A 17,584-nucleotide genomic window follows, 5' to 3' on the forward strand; every position below is an offset into this window, starting at 1 on the left:
CAGAAGAAGGAAGCTATAGGTGCCTGACGTTGCGTATTTTTAGGATGCTGTAGAGTTTTTACTTAGGTTGCTTGTTCTTAATTCAAAGTAATAGTCCAAAATCAAACATGTATTTTTTAATCAACTAGTGTGAATTTTAAATAGCAGATTTCTGCTTTTACAAATCATTTTTATCAAGTTCATCTGTTCCTCTTCATATGGTATATCACAAGTGGGTTGCAGCTGGCAGCTTTACAAACTGGAATTTGGATTCTAATAACTCCAGTGAAAGATTCCTCTCCAATATCTGGGCTTCTTCATTGCTACAGACATTGAACATGGTTTTAGCACAGTTGCTTAATGTTCCTTCAATTAGAAATTGTAAGATAGCTGTCATCAAACTTCTGTAATATGGCAGAATTAATATGTGCCATAGAGTAAATACCTATAATGAATTCTTGTCTTGAAGCAAATACATTGCTTTCATAACTGATGGAAAAATCAGAAGTGTTTCCATTTTCCTGGTTTTTAAAATGCACACACAATAAAACGAATTTCAAAATAAAATGCATGGTTGTTGTTTTTTTAAAAAATTGCAATTAGGAAATACAAAAAATAGCTTTATTTTCATCACAGTGAAACTTTAGCATTATATTTAAGACATGCAATATAAAAATTACAGAGATTGATAGGTTTTGAGTAAGTTGTATATAGTTGCTAAACAGAATGAATTTTGCTGTCTGGAAAGCCCACTGAAAATTCACTCTAGCCTGGCTGGCATGGCTCAGTGGTTGAGTGTCTACCTCTGGACCAAGAGGTCGCAGTTTGATTCCAGATCAGGGCTTATGCCTGGGTTGTGGGCTCTATGCATAAGCCAGCCAATCGATGATTTTCTTTCATCATTGATGTTTCTCTCTCTCTCTCCCTCTCCTTTCCTCTCTGAAATCAGTAAGAATGTATTTTAAAAAAAGGGTTATCCCCTCTCTGTCTTCTCTGCACTGGGAGCAGCTCCCCTCATCCTCTGAAAATGTATGCCTGCACCAAGTTTGTCTCCACCCCGTCTTGGTCAGGAGCGCCTCTCAGCTGAGCTGGTCAATGTCTGCAGTGGTGCTGAAACGACCAGAGACACTGACAGATGAGAGCCTCAGCAGCTTGGCAGGCCCACGTTCCCTTACCTTGCTTATTTCTAGCCGCAGCTTCCAAACCAGTGCCATTTCAAGGGAAATCGACAAAGCAGCCAAGTTCATTGGGGCTGGAGCTGCCACTTTAGGGGTGGCAGGCTCTGAGGCTGGAATTGGGACTGTGTTTGGGAGCCTCATCATTGGTTATGCCAGGAACCCTTCTCTGAAGCAACAGCCCTTCTCCTATGCCATTCTGGGCTTTGCTCTCTCAGAGGCCATGGGACTCTTTTGCCTGATGGTGGCCTTTCTCATCCTCTTCGCCATGTGAAAGAGCTGTCTCCACCTCCCATAGTTCTTTTTCCCGTGTCTTGTCTGCCCTGTATGTTCCTTTTCCTATACCTCCTTAGGCAGCCTGGGGAAAGTGGTTGGCTCAGGTTTGACAAAAGGAAGACAAATAAATACTGTATTAGTGAGGAAAAAAAAAAAAAGGGTTATTAAACTCTCTTGCATTCAAGCAAAGATACTGTTTTACTTCATTGAGTGGCTGCCTCCTGCATGCCCCCTAGCGGGGGATTGAGCCTGTAACCCTGGCATGTGCCCTTGACCGGAATCGAATCCGCAGGACAACGCTCTATCCACTGAGCCAAACAGGCTAGCAGGGGTGGGCAAACTTTTTGACTCGAGGGCCACAATGGGTTCTTAAACTGGACTGGAGGGCCGGAACAAAAGCATGGATGGAGTGTTTGTGTGAACTAATATAAATTCAAAGTAAAGGAGCGGAGGGGAGAGCAAGAGAACCCTCCGCTCTTTCGGCTCCGCGGGCCGGATAGAACAGCCGAACGGGCCGTATCCGGCCCGCGGGCCGTAGTTTGCCCATGGCTGGCCGCTAGGGCTTTAATAAACCTTTTTTAAAAACTTCTGATCCACTTTGAAAGTAAGAGAAAAGAGGTTTTAAAATGTCTGTTCTGATTATCTAGGCCAGTGGTCGGCAAACTCATTAGTCCACAGAGCCAAATATCAACAGCACAACGATTGAAATTTCTTTGGAGAGCCAAATTTTTTAAACTTAAACTTCTTCTAACGCCATTTCTTCAAATTAGACTCGCCCAGGCTGTGGTATTTTGTGGAAGAGCCACACTCAAGGGGCCAAAGAGCCGCATGTGGCTCGCGAGCCGCAGTTTGCCGACCACGGATCTAGGCAAAGCTTGTGATCACTATTCTAACAGAATAAATCATATAGAAAAACACATTAGCAAAGACTGAAGAGAGTAATAAGATAAAATATGCTCATCCACCGATAGCAGTTGAGAAAGGCAACGTGTGTTTTTGCAGTGTCGTTTTTATGCAATTGAATTGATCAAAAATTATACTAACGTATGAACACTAGGGCTACCAGAGAGAGAGAATGGTGACCATCTGTAGCTAAGCATCTGTAGCTAAGAAGTTTCTTCTTCATATAATCAGAGTGATGACATCATTCACAAGTGGCAGAACATAGTAAAGCATTTATCTTTTATTCCACAAGGTGGTATGTTTTATGTATAAACTATTTGGGGTAGTGTTTTTATTCTGAATTTAATTATGTGCTTTTTAAAAATGGTTTTCTTATTTTTGCCTTGTTAGTACATCACTTAGAATCCTGCCTCTGGGTCTAACAAATTGCCTGATGCCAAAGTAGATACATGTACTTGTTCCCAAATTGATAACACATGCCAAGATTTTCTGTATTGCCCTCAATAAACACACTTCTGGGGGTATTCTTAACCCTGATCTCAATGAGAACTCCAAATGTGTTCCCTCTCAGCAAGAAGATCAGCTTCCCTATACTTTCCGCCTGTGGTTATAGCTTTAAAAATTAAATATACTTCACAGAAATAGTATGTTCCTTTATATATAAAAATTATTTACATATAATATAGGATTGAATGAAGTTGAGAAATAATATTAGAAGTTATCTAAAACAAAAGTTGAAAATTGTTGGCAATAAAGTTCAATTTTAACCTAACAATCTATCTTGAGCCTTCCAACTACCTCGGATTATGCCTTTTCCTTTTTTCTAAAATGACTTCTTCAATGCCCCCCACCTCACATATTCTCAAATGAGTCTGAGATTTCAAGTTAAAGGTTTTTTGATTTTTGATTCTTTATGTTTGCTTCCTATATCTTTGTTTCAGAAACGTCTGTAAAAACATCAGTAAGGTACAAAGTTATATATAAACTGCAGTGTATATTTAGAGTACATTGTCCATTCACCCATTCATTTATTCATTTTCTTACTTGTCAAATATTAAGTGCCTTCATTATTGTTCGTGGCATATTGTGTTAAGCATTGAGGATACAAAATGGGATGAACCACCTTTTAAGAGTAATAATATAGTAATGATAGCCTTAAACCTAATATTCAGCAAAATAAATGAGACTGTAATTTTTATTTTTAAAATATTTATTTCTAATGATTTTCTATATTTTTTCTATTATTGATTTGAAATTATTGTTTCATTTATCTTTTGCTTACCTGTCTTCAATATACTTTAAGCTAAGAGTGACTTATGGTTTAAACATCACATCTTGCCAGAAAAAAAAAATATATCGGTAAATGCATTTAAATATTTTATGAGTTTCTAGTAGCTCCTAATTGTCATTTTACTCTATTTTTTCCTTTTAAATAGTTTTAGATTCTCATTGTATGCTTGGGTCCTCGAGTGCTAGAAAAAGATGGAGGGAAATGGTCTCTGCCAGTAGATTGGAACTCGAATGTTATTTGTTTAGAGAGGATTATAGTTGGTATGAGCTCATAGATCAGGAGACAGTACACACTGAAAAAACGTATGATTATTAATAGTACACATAATAGAAGGTTTAACTATGTATGCAACAGAAATGAGTAGTCGCTTTCTACCCTGGGAGGCGTTGGTTGTCTTCTTAAAGAGTGTCCTTGTTCAAATGTAAAGCAAAGCCAATGATCATATGCTTTTCTAACTAGAGATTAGCTCAGGTGTTTACCTTTAACGGTCTTTTTACTCAGGGCACAAAAAAATGGCATGTTAAAATGAAAAAAACATTCTGTATACTGAGAGAAAATGCTGCTGCTAAATAGTAAGGTAATTCTTATTCAAACCAAAAATGTCTCTCTTTTCTTTTTGTCACTCAAATTGAGTCATCAGACTATTCAGTATTATGCTTAAGCCAATAAAAGGAAGAAAGAATATTCAGAAGTAAAACATGCCCATACTTATACAGTTTCAAGTTAGAAATGGTTGGTTAATTATCTTATTAAGTTGTTACCCGCTACAGTATTTAGTACTTTACTCCTGAAGTGCTGCACAAATATTAACGAATTGCTTCCATAACACTTCTTAAAGTCTGCTAGCATTGTCCCTGAGATTTCGAAGGCAAAGAAAGAAGAGATCATTTCGATAAATGTGCTTAGGGCTAGAGGAACCACAGCATGTTCATCGTACCCTTAAGTAAGTCCTGTTTTAGAAGGAAAATATGTTGGACATGGTTATGTGCCAAAATAGACAATAACTGTTCTAGATCAGAGTAGAGAGATAGAAAACTAGACCTATAGTTGGTCTTAGAGCAAAGGGCTATTTTGCTCCTTAGGAACGGCAGGCATTAAAACACCATGATTCTGTCTTACACCCTAACTTCTTCAGTAGTTACTTTGAGACCAGGGAAGGTAATTGCCCTTCCTCAGCTAACTCTGAACACATATGGAACATACTACCCTTACAGTCAAAGGCAGTTACCTTAGCATGTAAGACGGGTGCAGCCCTGCTTGTCAAATTTTCCCAAAGCAGAAGTAATAAAAAACTAGCCATTCCCCAGGAGCAGATCTTCAAAATTAGAAAAGTGCCTGGAAATATGGAAGGAAAAAAAAAGAGTTGGAGCAACACTGCAGTTTTCTACATGAGCTCTCCCCTTTGCCACCGCCTTTGTAGAAAATAAATTAACTCATCATGATATTTCTAAATGCATTCTTCTAACATATGGTAAGGAGTGTAAACATACTGGACTTATTTTAGGGAAAGAAATAACCTGATTGATTCAAACAGTACCTCAGAATTTATTTAGTAATGTCAGAAGTCACAACTTCTTTTTATCACTTCGGATTCACAAAATTGCATCAGAAGAAGATATATGCTTGAGTCTGATTGCTCCCAGACATGCGTTTTTTCTCCATCAAGGATCTAAAAGAATACTAAAAAGCCAACTTGTATTTGTGTGGGTTTTTGTGGCACTCATCCAGAGTGATTTCCCACTGAATGTTATGCCAAACCTGTGAAACTATCAGGATATATCCTGACACCAGTAATTTTCTCTTGGGAATCTAAAATTAGGATCCTTCTGTTGATATAACTGTTCTCCAAATTTAACTAGCTATTTTGTATTGCTTTTGCGACTTGAGAGTAGGAGTGCTGAGTAGGCAAGTGTGGAAATGAACATATACAAAATTAAATAAATGTGAATAATTGCTTAATAATAGAAGAGTTCTGATACCAGAGATCATGGTATTCTTAACTTTGAAATGAGCAACACAAAATTCAAAACACAGTTTAATTGAATGTAGAGAAAGTACACACTGGAATGAAGTCAAGTACTGCCAAGGATTAAGTCTTCATACTTTTCATTAGGAAGAGTCCCTCCCATGCACATGGGCCACCATGCTCAGTGGCAGCAGGAGACACTGTTGCACTGTTTTCTTCCCAACCCGAGAGGCCTAAGGATGAAACCAGAGATCATCTGCTTGTGAATATGGGGAAAAGAACCCATTTTTACAGCATGGGTTTGATGTGATGTTGATGGTAAATGACATGATCACTGAAAACAGATGCCATACAGAGTCTCGTTGATTGATGCGCAAATCTCTGACAGCAGAAACCCAGGTTGTCAGTTTGCCTTCATGGTTGTCTTACTGAGATCTAGGCAGGAAAGGATCCTCTTCATTTCAAATGCTGGGATGTGAGTCATGGTGCCAGAAATAAAAGGTTCTTCTATCTGGCCTTATTATCCCAAAGTGTAAGAACAAGGAGAATGTCTTTTAAAGGTGATATCAGGAATTTTGAAATCCCCTTGAATCAATTGTCTTCCTTAAATGAAGAACATTTTCACAGAATATTTCATTAGAAGCTCTTTTTCTTGATGGAAACAATGTTCTATTCTCCTTAAAAGGACCGTTGCTATTATCTTTTAAGTGTTTGGTATCCTTCCAGATCGATGTGTGAGAACTTTGGTTAACTTGGGATTTTATGGAATGAGGAATTATGGCCCCTCATGCTTTTGTGTGAGTTTGGATGTGGTCCTAGTACAAAGAGAAAACAGGACTTGACCATGTGCAGTAAAAGAGGGACTGACTTGAATTAAGAAGCCTCTCAGGAAGCAGCTAGAGGAGCCTCTGCACCTGAACTAAGTTTGGGAGACATGTGCCGTTTGGTTCTAATTGGTGCAGTCTGATCAAGCAAATCAAAGGAATGCAGTATTTATAAGCTCTGGAGTGAATGGTATTCTTTAGAATCTCAACAAACTATATATTATGTTAGATGTTAATCGTACGTGATTCTGTAGAGAAAAGCAGTTGGCAGCAACATGAGAAATGATGGTGTTGGGTAATGTGATGTAGTGAAAAGGCATCTGAACCCAAAGCCTATAAATACTTCATTCCAATGGTAGATTCTAATTATATTTTCTGAATTTGTTTTTGACTGGTTGGCTCATTTTATATTTAATAATAACATCTACTAAAGATTTTTGGTTTATATTTATACTAGAGGCCTGGTGCACAAAATTTGTGCACTGGAGGGGAGTCCCTCAGCCCGGATTGCGAGAGGGTGCAGGCCAGGCTGAGGAACCCCACCAGTGCACGACTGGGGACAGAGTGGGACGTGAGAGGTTGGCCAGTCAGGGAGGGACCACAGGAGGGCACCAGGGCGTGTCCGGCCCGTCTCGCTCAGTTCTGATAGGCCGAACCTACTGGTCAGAGCATCTGCCCCCTGGTGGTCAGTGCACATCATAGCGACTGGTCGACCGGTAGACTGTATGCCCCCTGGTGGTTGGTGCATGTCATAGCAAGCAGTTGAGCGGCCTTCGCATATCATTAGCATATTACACTTCGATTGGTTGAATGGACGACCGGACGACTGGACACTTAGCATATTAGGATCATTGGTTCCCAGGTATAGAATTGTTGGGTTAGACTAAAAACTTTTTAAAGACTTTAGGTAGAAATTGTGAAATTGTTTTCCGGAATGGTTGTATCAATTTACATTCTCTCTCGCAGAGTGTGACAGTATTCATTTCATGGCTCATGCAGGTGGCTGATTTTTAAAACTCTCTTGGGATTTCATGAGGCACAGTGGCATTTGGAAAGTGATGTGATTGCTGTTTGACCCTTTCCTTCACCCCCACCCCCGAACTCTCCATATACAATTTTCTTTATTATGAGATGAATTACAAAATCTCATCTACATATAATTTTTTTAACTGGGAACACCTAACAATTTTTATTTTCCCCAGTTGACAGTAGTCTAATGAAGGAGAGGAGGAAAAGCCTTGGTTAGGGAACTGAGGCCCATTCTCTACTTTACTCCTTCACTCACACACTATGTGACCTTGCACAAATTACTTAACCTCTTTGTGCCTCTATTTCTTCATCAAGGAGGGCCCTGGATTTAAACAGATTATCTCTAAAGTGCTTCTGACTCTAAGATTCTTTGATGCTATCAAAACTATTTTTTTCTAGAAAAGAATGAACCTTCTAACTCCTCCTCCTTTCAGAATCCAAATGGAAAGTGCCTGTTACATTTATTTCCAGAAGCTTTCAGTGAATTTAAATCTATATGGCTATATTGGGTTAACTTTCATGTTTCTATCCAGATTTACTTTAAAGAAATATCACGACAAGAGCATAACTTTTGCTTGATCCTTTTGTCAGTTAAACAAAAACAGATGAAAGTTATAACAAAGAATCCTTTAAAAATATAAGTATATGGCAGAATGTGCCAAATTATGCCCTAAGCTTTGTAGTGTAATGGTCACTGGTTTCAGTGGGAATTTCACACAAATCTTTGAGATAAGAATTTGGGGTTCGTAACTATAGCACAGATCATATCCTCTAAATGATAACATCTCCTTATCTGAGCTGCTGTGAACACTTTTTTGCTTATTTCATTTTTGTATATATGCTTAAATATGACGCTAACATGGAAAAAACACATATATTATTTCCTAGGAGGATTTTTGTTTTACAGAACTTTGGGTTATATTTTTAAAAAATAAGTTTTATTGAGGTATAATTCACATATCATAAAATTAACCCCCTTAAAGTATAATTTAGTGGTTTTTAGTATGCACAGTTGTACAATCATCACCATAGATTGTATTTGAAAAACAAATGAAAGTGTCTAGACAATATACCAGTTACTTGCTCCTTTTTAGTAGATTTGGTATTATGTATAGATTCTTTTTTCATTCAAGACCTTGTTCTGTTGTAAAATTTTGAATTGTTCAGAGTTAATAAAATAATTGGCTGTATTATGGGCACATTTTCGGTTTAATTAGAAATCTAGCCCAACTGGTGTGGCTCAGTGGTTGACCATCAACCCATGAACCAAGAGGGCACCAGTTTGATTCCCAGTCAGGGCAAATGTCCAGGTTTCCGGCTTGATCCCCAGTGGGGGGCGTGCAGGAGATAGCCAATCAATGATTCTCTCTCATCATTGATGTTTCTATCTCTGTCTCCCTCTCTGAAATCAATAAAAACATTTAAAAAAAACCCATCTACCAAATCTTTGGTTTACAAAAATAGAAAAATTAAAAGTGTGTATGTTTGATGGTTTTGCAATACAATGAAAGCTGAATAAGAGGTTGAGGAATTCATATGTTTCTGAATTTATTTTAAATATTTGTCATTTAAAATATTTCCTCCCTCTGTTGACTTAGAATTCAAACGGATGATTATATATCATGCCCAGACCAAAAATATCTGAAGGCGATAGAGGGATAATAATTGTCTTTTCTGTTCAAGCTATGAAAAAAAAAAAAAAGCTGGTATTTTGAGAAAGCATAGGTATAATTAAAAGTGATAAAAAATTATAACTGAGACATATATGTTTTATCCCAAGTATTTCATAAGATTGATTGTGGAAGAGTTAATTAGATTTTTCTATTTAAGCCTTTACAATAAGCTTGCTAGTAATCTTTTCTTAACTATTTTATAAACAAGCTGAATAACTTACTCCTACACTGAGTGACTTTTTAGTAACTTTTACTACTGAAGATATAAAAACAAAACATTATCATTGTAAGTTTAGATAAAACCTTTTCTTTTAAACTTTCCAAGATAGCATCTCATCTTTTTTAAAAATAAATATATGTTTTTATTGATCTTTTTTTAAGCCAGAGAGAGAGAGAAACATCATTGATCATCAGCTGCCTCCTGCATGAGCCCGCAGACTGGGCATGTGCCCTGACCGGGAATCGAACCGGTGACTTCTTGGTTCCTGGGTTGATGCTCAATTGCTGAGCCACACTGGCTGGGCAGCATCTCATTTTTCTTCCCCAGTCTATCTCTTGGGAATTGTATGAGTTGTCATAAATTATTCTCTTACTGTTCAGTTTGAGAAATTGATACCTATTTTACAGATGGGAAATTTGAAGTAAAAAAGCAGAGGCCTAACATTCTTGCTAGGACCTCAGTACAGACCTTAATGATCAGACCTTCTCTTCTAAGTCTTGAAATGACTAAGTCGTGTAACCTTTTCATGTCTTATTTTTCTCATCTGCCAAATGAGAGTAAAGGATGGTCTAATTATATGGCTGCTTCTGATGACCAAAAGTAGTTGTATAATATCAAGTAATTGTATGTAATCTTTCCCTTGGAAAGATACCAACAAATTAATATTTTTATATAACTTATACATTTTTTTATGATACCTTGATCCACATTTGGGAAACTCGTTGAACTCTTAATCTAAAATACACTGAAACACGATAAGAGTCTAAATAAGCTAACTCATATTAGGATATTTGAGAGAGATTATGAACACTGATTTTTATTTTGTTTTTAAGTGAGCACTGAGATATATGAGAAGTGAACTTAGCTTGAGGATAATAAGATGGCTCATAATGAGACATAAGAAAAATTCATAAAAATATGTGGTACAATTAGCTGAATCGAATTACTTTAGCTGAAAACAACCAAACTTGTTAACAAGGTAGAGACTAGAAATAGAGAGCATGATATTCATCTTTATAAAATTGGGACTGTTCTGTGTTTTATAAATGTGATTTACATATTAGTGGGATGCTACCTATAAGGCAGCATTGTTCTCTAGGAAAAAGACGGATGCCCTCTGCTGCTATCTTATTTCCTTCTGCTTGCTGTCAAAACAGGAGGGAAAAGGCAAAAGCCACGCAAGGTGGTCAGGGAGCAGAGCTGGGAAGGTCTGGAATCAGCACCCCCAAGGGCCTGCCTATTTCTGACTGTTTATAACTTCACTCTAAAGTGAGTCTACATAATCATTAGCATATACAAAAGTAATTTTAAAAAATGTTTCTAGCAGTAATACCATCTGAAAGAAATGTGTGCTGTAAAAATTCAGGAAACTCGTATGAGGTGGAAGTATCTTCTGTATAAGATTTCTCTTGAAGTGAAACTAAAATAGGTTCCTTGTTAACCAGAAGAAACGTCAGGCAAAAATTCTTTTGGAGCTAAAGAGGACCTTCTTATTCAATTAAGCAACCTAAAAGATTACTAAAATGTATGCTGTGGCCTAGAATTGTTCTTTTTCATTGTTTTAGTGAAGCAGATGAAAAATTCTGGCTGTAGGTGGCAGCATCACACTAACGTGTTCTTTCTAAAGCCTCCCGCGGTGAGTTTGTGAGAAAGATGTTAGGAGCTTTGGTTCCTGGAGGACTACAGTTCATTCACTAAAATACCAGCCACGGTTTTTCTTTGTTGAGGGTGAAAATTTTTCTTCACTCTGCAAGCATCCACCTCTAAATTCACTACATTCAGGCAGCTTTAAGCATGTTCCTTTCGTTGTGGCATTGGGGAGACACCATGAATGTGTACTTTATTAGAGCTTCACAGGACCTTTGAAAACACAGATTTGTCAGCATTTCACATTAATGGCTCTTTTATTTGTTTGTTTTCATTCCTGATTTATAGACAGCACCCCATTATAGCGGCAATATATCTTCATTTAAATAACTTTCAAGTTATTTATGACTGGCAATGACTTTGAGGTTGGGTGTTTTACTTTGTTTTATTTTTGTTAACAGGTTCATTCTGGTGCTAGAGATAACAATTAGAACCTAAAATAAAAGCAGTTTTACAGAGTTCTCTGGATGTTTGCAATAATCTAGTTAATTGCATGAAAGACCCCAGTTTTTCATGGAACGTCCTTTTTCACATCCAGCTATATTCTTACTTAAATTTTTAACAAAAGAGAAAAATGAGTAATAAGTGAGGGAAACTCACTATGTGACAGATACTATGTAAGGTTCTTTTATATTTCATGTTATTTAAGCCATGTTACAAAGCCAGTTATTTTGATCTTGCACATGAAGAAACAAGGGCCACAAGATTCAATGACTTGCCCAATTTTTCACAGCTAATAGTGGGGCGGGGGGCAAGCTGCAATGCAGGTTTTTTATTCTAAGACTAGAGGCCCAGTACACGAAATTTGTGCATGTGCAGGGTCCCTAGCGGCTGCCAGCTGCTGGCTGGGGCCTCCCTTCCCCCAGCTGCCTGCTACCGGCCAGGGCGGGGCCGGCCAGGGGGAGGGGCCTCGGCAGTTCTGGCTGGCCCCACCTCCTGGTCCAACTCCCAGTCGAGGGGACAATTTGCATGTTAGACTTTTATTATATAGGATCAGTTTCTTCAGAACCATTCTTTCTCTGAAGAGAAAGACAGACTGGTAGGTAGGACATGATAGATTTAAGACAGAAAAATGGGTATAATTTGCAAGCACTTGGAATGGGTGGTGGATGGTTTTTAAAATTTGTTTTCTTTATTCAATAAATATTTATTAAATGTTATGTACTAGACCCAGGATGAGAACTGAGGAAACACTGACATAATCTACTAGTATAATACACAGTTCTTGCCCTTTTGTAGTGTTTAGGGGGAAGCTAACAAGCAAACAGGTAATTATAACACAGTGTGCTTTATCATTGCATTTACTACATTGTATAATATGGTAATACGGGAACACAAAGAGAAGGCAAAACTCACTTGGTGTAGGGGGGAATACCCTTCCTGAAGAAACTGACATTTCAGTTGTGTCTTATAGGCTACACCAGCCAATTGGAAGGCACAGAAGAAGAGTATTCCAAACAGAGGGGCAGCATGAACCAAAGTGTGGAATTTACATTAAATAGTACCATTTAGCTGTAATACTAAAGTGAAAATTTTAGAAAATAATTGTGTTGAGCTCAAAGCGAAGAGACAGGGTCACTATTTTCTCATCAACCCTTAACTACAACCTAAAAAGATTAGTTTAATAATGCTAAATCTCAAGGACATTTAGTTATATGACAAACTCAACCATCAAAATTATAGTGAAGAACCTGGGAGGGGAAGGAAAATAAGAAAACTGACCTTTATTGAATAGCATTCATGTTATCTCAGTACTTCACATTAACTCTGTGATATTAATAGGAACGGATCTGTGTTAGGATAGCATTTAAAAACATTAAGGAACTTGCCCATAGCAAGCTGGAAAATGGTGGAGTCACAGTTGGGACTCTAGTGACCATAAAACCTGTGCTGTCTTTATGCCTTTGTAGGGGAGGAAAAGATATCTTCTCCCCTACCATTCCAAGTTCTCAGCTGGGGCTCCTGTAACAAGGCAGATTAACAAGAGAAAATCATACAAATCTATTTTATATAAATTTTATATGACATGGGAGCCTTCCTAAGGAAATGAAGACCCAAAGAAGCGATGAAATCCGAGTGATTTTATGCGAGATGTGATGAAGAGTGGACAGTTGTGGAAAGTGTGATAGCACAAAATTAATATATGCTGAGTGCAGTAAACTGGGGAAACTTAGTAAGGCCTGTTTATTCAGATTCCTCTCTATGTCCCTCTGTCTTCAGAGATAAGGATGCTCCTTTCTTCCAAGTATGCAGAGGGCACTGCTCATGTGAGGGTCTTATGACCTGCTTCAAGGGAAGGTCAGAAAGTTCTTCCTGTACATGCTGTTTCTCCAATTCCTTCAACTTAAAATATTCAGTATGCCAGTGGGCCATATTTTGAGGTAATGTGATCTGAAAACCCTGTCACTTTCTTCCTTCATAGTAGTCAAAAGTTAAGCATCACAAAGACTATACACTATAACTTCCTTATGACTTACTTGCCTACTCCCCATCATCTCATACACAGATTAAAAACTAACTTCCTAACTCTGCCTCAGCCTACCACCAGCACTGCTCTGCAAAGCACTTATGTTATTCTCCTAAACAGGACTAATCACATCACTTATTCAAGCAAAAACCTTTACTGCCTTCCAATTGCCTTCATAATAAAGTTCACTTCTCTCTCTCATTAATAAAAATATTGTTAAAAATTGAATTTATTTCAGTGTACTCTGAAGGCAAATTCATACTGAAAGTAATGAGCCTGTATCATTAAGAAAGCATGGTGACCTGGCCGGTCTGGCTCAGTGGTTCAGTGTCAACATATGAACCAGGAGGTTACGGTTCAATTTCCAGTCAGGACACATGCCCAGGTTTCAGGCTCGATCCCCAGTGTGGACATGAGGAGGCAGCCCATCAATGATACTTTCTTATCATTGATGCTTCTCTTTCTCTCTTCTCCTTTCCTCTGAAATCAACAAAAATTTATTTTTTAAAAAAAGAAAGAAAGCATGGGGGCATAAGAATATATATATATATATATATATATACATATATATATATATATATATATATATTTCAATGGAAAAGAATTGAGTGTCCAAAAATAAACCCATATGTCCATGGTCAACTGAATTTTGATAATGCCAAGACTAGGAAAATATAATCTCTTCAACAAATGGTAGTGGGACAACTGGATAGCCACATGCAAAAGAATGGTGTTGGGCTCCTACCTCAAACCATATACAGAAATTAACTGAAAATGGATCATAGACCTAAATGTAAACTATAAAACTCTTAGAAGAAAACTTAGGTGTCAGTCTTTATGATCTTGGATTTGGCAATGGATTCTTAGATATGACACCAAAAGCCCAGGCAACAAAAGAAAGAATAGATCAATTGGACCTCACTGAGCTTAAAAATTTGTACATGAAAGGACACTATCAAGATAATGAAAAGACCCTAACCGGTTTGGCTCAGTGGATAGAGCATTGGCCTGCAGACTGAAGGGTCCCAGATTGGGTTCTGGTCAAGGGCATGTATCTTGGTTGCGGGTGCATCCCCAGTGGGGGTTGTGCAGGAGGCAGCTGATCGATGTTTCTCTCTCATCGATGTTTCTGACTCTCTATCCCTCTCCATTCCTCTCTGTAAAATATCAATAAAATATATTAAAAAAAGGTAATGAAAAGACGATCTAAAGAATGGGAGATAATATTTGCAAATCATATATCTGATAAAGGTCTAGTATCCAGACTATATAAAGAATTGTTACAACTCAACAACAAAAATACAGACAATCCAATTTAAAAATGGGCAAAGGACTTGAATAGGCAATGGACAATAAGCACATGAAAAGGTGGTCAACATCGTTTATTATTAGGGAAATGCAAAACAAAAACCACAATGAAATATCACTTCACATCCACGAGGGTGGCTATAAATTTTGTTGTTAATCCTAACCCAAGGATATTTTTTTCCATTGAAAAAAAATTTTTTTTTCAGAGAGAGAGTGGAAAGGAAGGGGAGAGACAGAAAGAAAGAAACATAGTTGAGAGAGAGACACATCAATTGTTGCCTATCTTAGGTGCCCCGACTGGGGCAGGGGAGCCTGCACGTACATGCCCTTGACCAGAATTAAACCCAGGACCCTTCAGTCCCAGGGCTGACACTCTATCCACTGAGCCAAACCACCAGGGCTATAATAATTTTTTAAAAAGGAAAATAACAAATGTTGGTAAGGATATAGAAAAATTGGAACCCTTGTGCATAGCTAATGTTAATATAAAATGGTGTAGTTGATGTGATAAGCAGTTTAGTGGTTCTTCAGAAAGTTATAGAATTACCATATGACCCAACAATTCCACTCCCACCTATACACTCAAGAATTGAAAACATGTATTCTTACAAAATATGTACTCTTATATATGTACTCTACATATTTTTCTGTTACAAATGATAATATAGAATTTAAGCTATAAGACATAAAGCATTCAAAGAAAATCATATTTAAAAGGTACAGTAATGCCCTAGCTGGTTTGGCTCAGTGGATAGAGCGTCAACCTGCAGTTTGATTTTGGTCAAGGGCATGTACCTCAGTTGCAGGCCCCTTCCGAGGGGCCTGGGCCCCTCCCTGGCCCAGGTCCTGGTCAGGGCACATGCAGGAGGCAACTAATCGATGTGTTTCTCTCACATCGATATTTCTTTCTGTCTTTTCCTCTCTCTTCCACTCTCTCTAAAAATTAATGGAAAAATATCCTCAGGTGAGGATTAAAAAAATAAAAAAGGTACAGTACCCAAAATTTTTTCTTTAATTACATTTCAATTTCTAGGGAACATTAGCCATATGCATAATACAAGCATTTTATAAAAATTAACACTATTACCCTAACCTGTTGGCTCAGAGATAGAGCATTGGCCTGCAGACTGAAGGGTCCCAGTTTCGATTCCGGTCAAGGGAATGTACCTTGGTTGTGGGCACATCCCTGGTAGGGGGTGTGTAGGAGGCAGCTGATCAATGTTTCTCTCTCATCAATGTTTCTAACTCTCTATCCCTCTCCTTTCCTCTCTATAAAAAAATCAATAAAATATATATTTTTTAAAATTAACACTATTGAGAAATGCAAGTAGATTCAAAGTATTCAGATAATTTGGGAATAAAACTATATAGATAACCATATAAAGTCAAAAGTATGGGCTAGAGGAGAAAAAAAAATGGCGGCGGAATAGACGTGTCCTGAGCCTTTTCCCAGAGCATATAGAAAGAGCAGCTGAGGGTCACATGGGGAGTGTCTGTTGGAGAGTTAAGGGACAGCTATACTCCAGGAGAAGGTGGGGGATTGCTGGACGGGGCTCCCCTGACCGGGCAGCCCTCACTGCTGCTGGGTTCCCTCACGGAGCCACCGGCTCGGACGCGGAGACCGCGCCATCTTGAAGGGGAAAGTGGATATTATCGGAAGCCTGAAAATCTACAACTGCGGCACCCACAGAACAGCTGCAAACCCCAGAGCACCAGTCCCCAATTGGCACAAACACGTGGATTCAGAGGAACTCTACACTCCACCACGGAAAGGTCAGATTTCGCCTGGGATAAGGAGAGAGAACTACATAACCAGACACCCAGAGAAGAGAGACCATGGGGAGACAAAGAAACAGCCCACATATGAAAGAAAAGCAGGCATCACCAGAAAAGGAAGTAAACGAAATGGAGGCAAGCAACCTGCCAGAGAAAGAATTCAGAGAAATGGTCATAAGGTGGCTGAAAAAAATGGAAGACAAATTCGACAATATGAGTAAGAACCAAGAGGAAATGAAGAAGAACCAAGAAGAAATGAAAAATGACATCGCTGCTGTAAAGAACTCAATAGAAAGCATCAAGAGTAGAATAGAAGAAGCATCAGTGAGCTAGAAGACAAGGTAGGAAAAAATACCCAAGTAGAGCAGCTTCTAGAAAAAAAAATTAAAAAGCAGGAGAGCCTAAGGGAACTTTGGGACAACACGGAACAAAACAACATCCACATAATAGGGGTTCCAGAAGGAGAGGAAACTGAGCAAGGAATAGAAAACCTGTTTGAAGAAATAATGACAGAAAACTTCCCTGATATAGGGAAGAAAAAACCCACACAAATCCAAGAAGGTCACAGAGTCCCAAGCAAAATGAACCCCAAAAGACCGACGCCAAGGCACATTATAATTAAATTGGCAAACACCAACAACAAAGTAAGAATCTTAAAAGTGGACAGAGAGAGACAGAAAGTTACCTACAAAGGAACCCCCATCAGACTAGCAACTGATTTCTCAACAGAAACTCATCAGGCCAGAAGAGAATGGAATGAAATATACAAAGTCATGCAAAGGAAGGGTCTGAATCCAAGAATACTGTACCCAGCAAGGCTATCAATCAAAATTGAAGGTGAAATCAGGAGCTTCACAGACAAAAAAGGACTAAGGGAATTTATTACCACCAAACCAGCAATGCAGGAAATGCTAAAGGGTCTGCTGTAAAAAAAAAGAAATAGGAAGCGAAGAAGGAACACAGGGGTAAAAAAATAAAAATGGCGACAAATAAGTACCTGTCAATAATAACTTTAAATGTAAATGGATTAAATGCCCCAACCAAAAGACA

At 38.2% G+C, this 17,584-nt stretch overlaps 1 pseudogene across 1 annotated transcript; it reads left to right on the forward strand.

Moving 5' to 3' along the window:
• The first annotated feature begins 1,006 nt into the window (after nucleotides 1–1,006).
• Nucleotides 1,007–1,428, forward strand: LOC308254125 (ATP synthase F(0) complex subunit C2, mitochondrial-like; annotated as a pseudogene). Its single transcript has one exon. The product of its transcript is annotated as an ATP synthase F(0) complex subunit C2, mitochondrial-like (transcript).
• The last annotated feature ends 16,156 nt before the right edge of the window (nucleotides 1,429–17,584 follow it).

The sequence above is a fragment of the Plecotus auritus genome, assembly GCF_963455305.1.
Source record: "Plecotus auritus genome assembly, chromosome: 7".
NCBI classification, from domain to species: Eukaryota; Metazoa; Chordata; class Mammalia; order Chiroptera; family Vespertilionidae; genus Plecotus; species Plecotus auritus.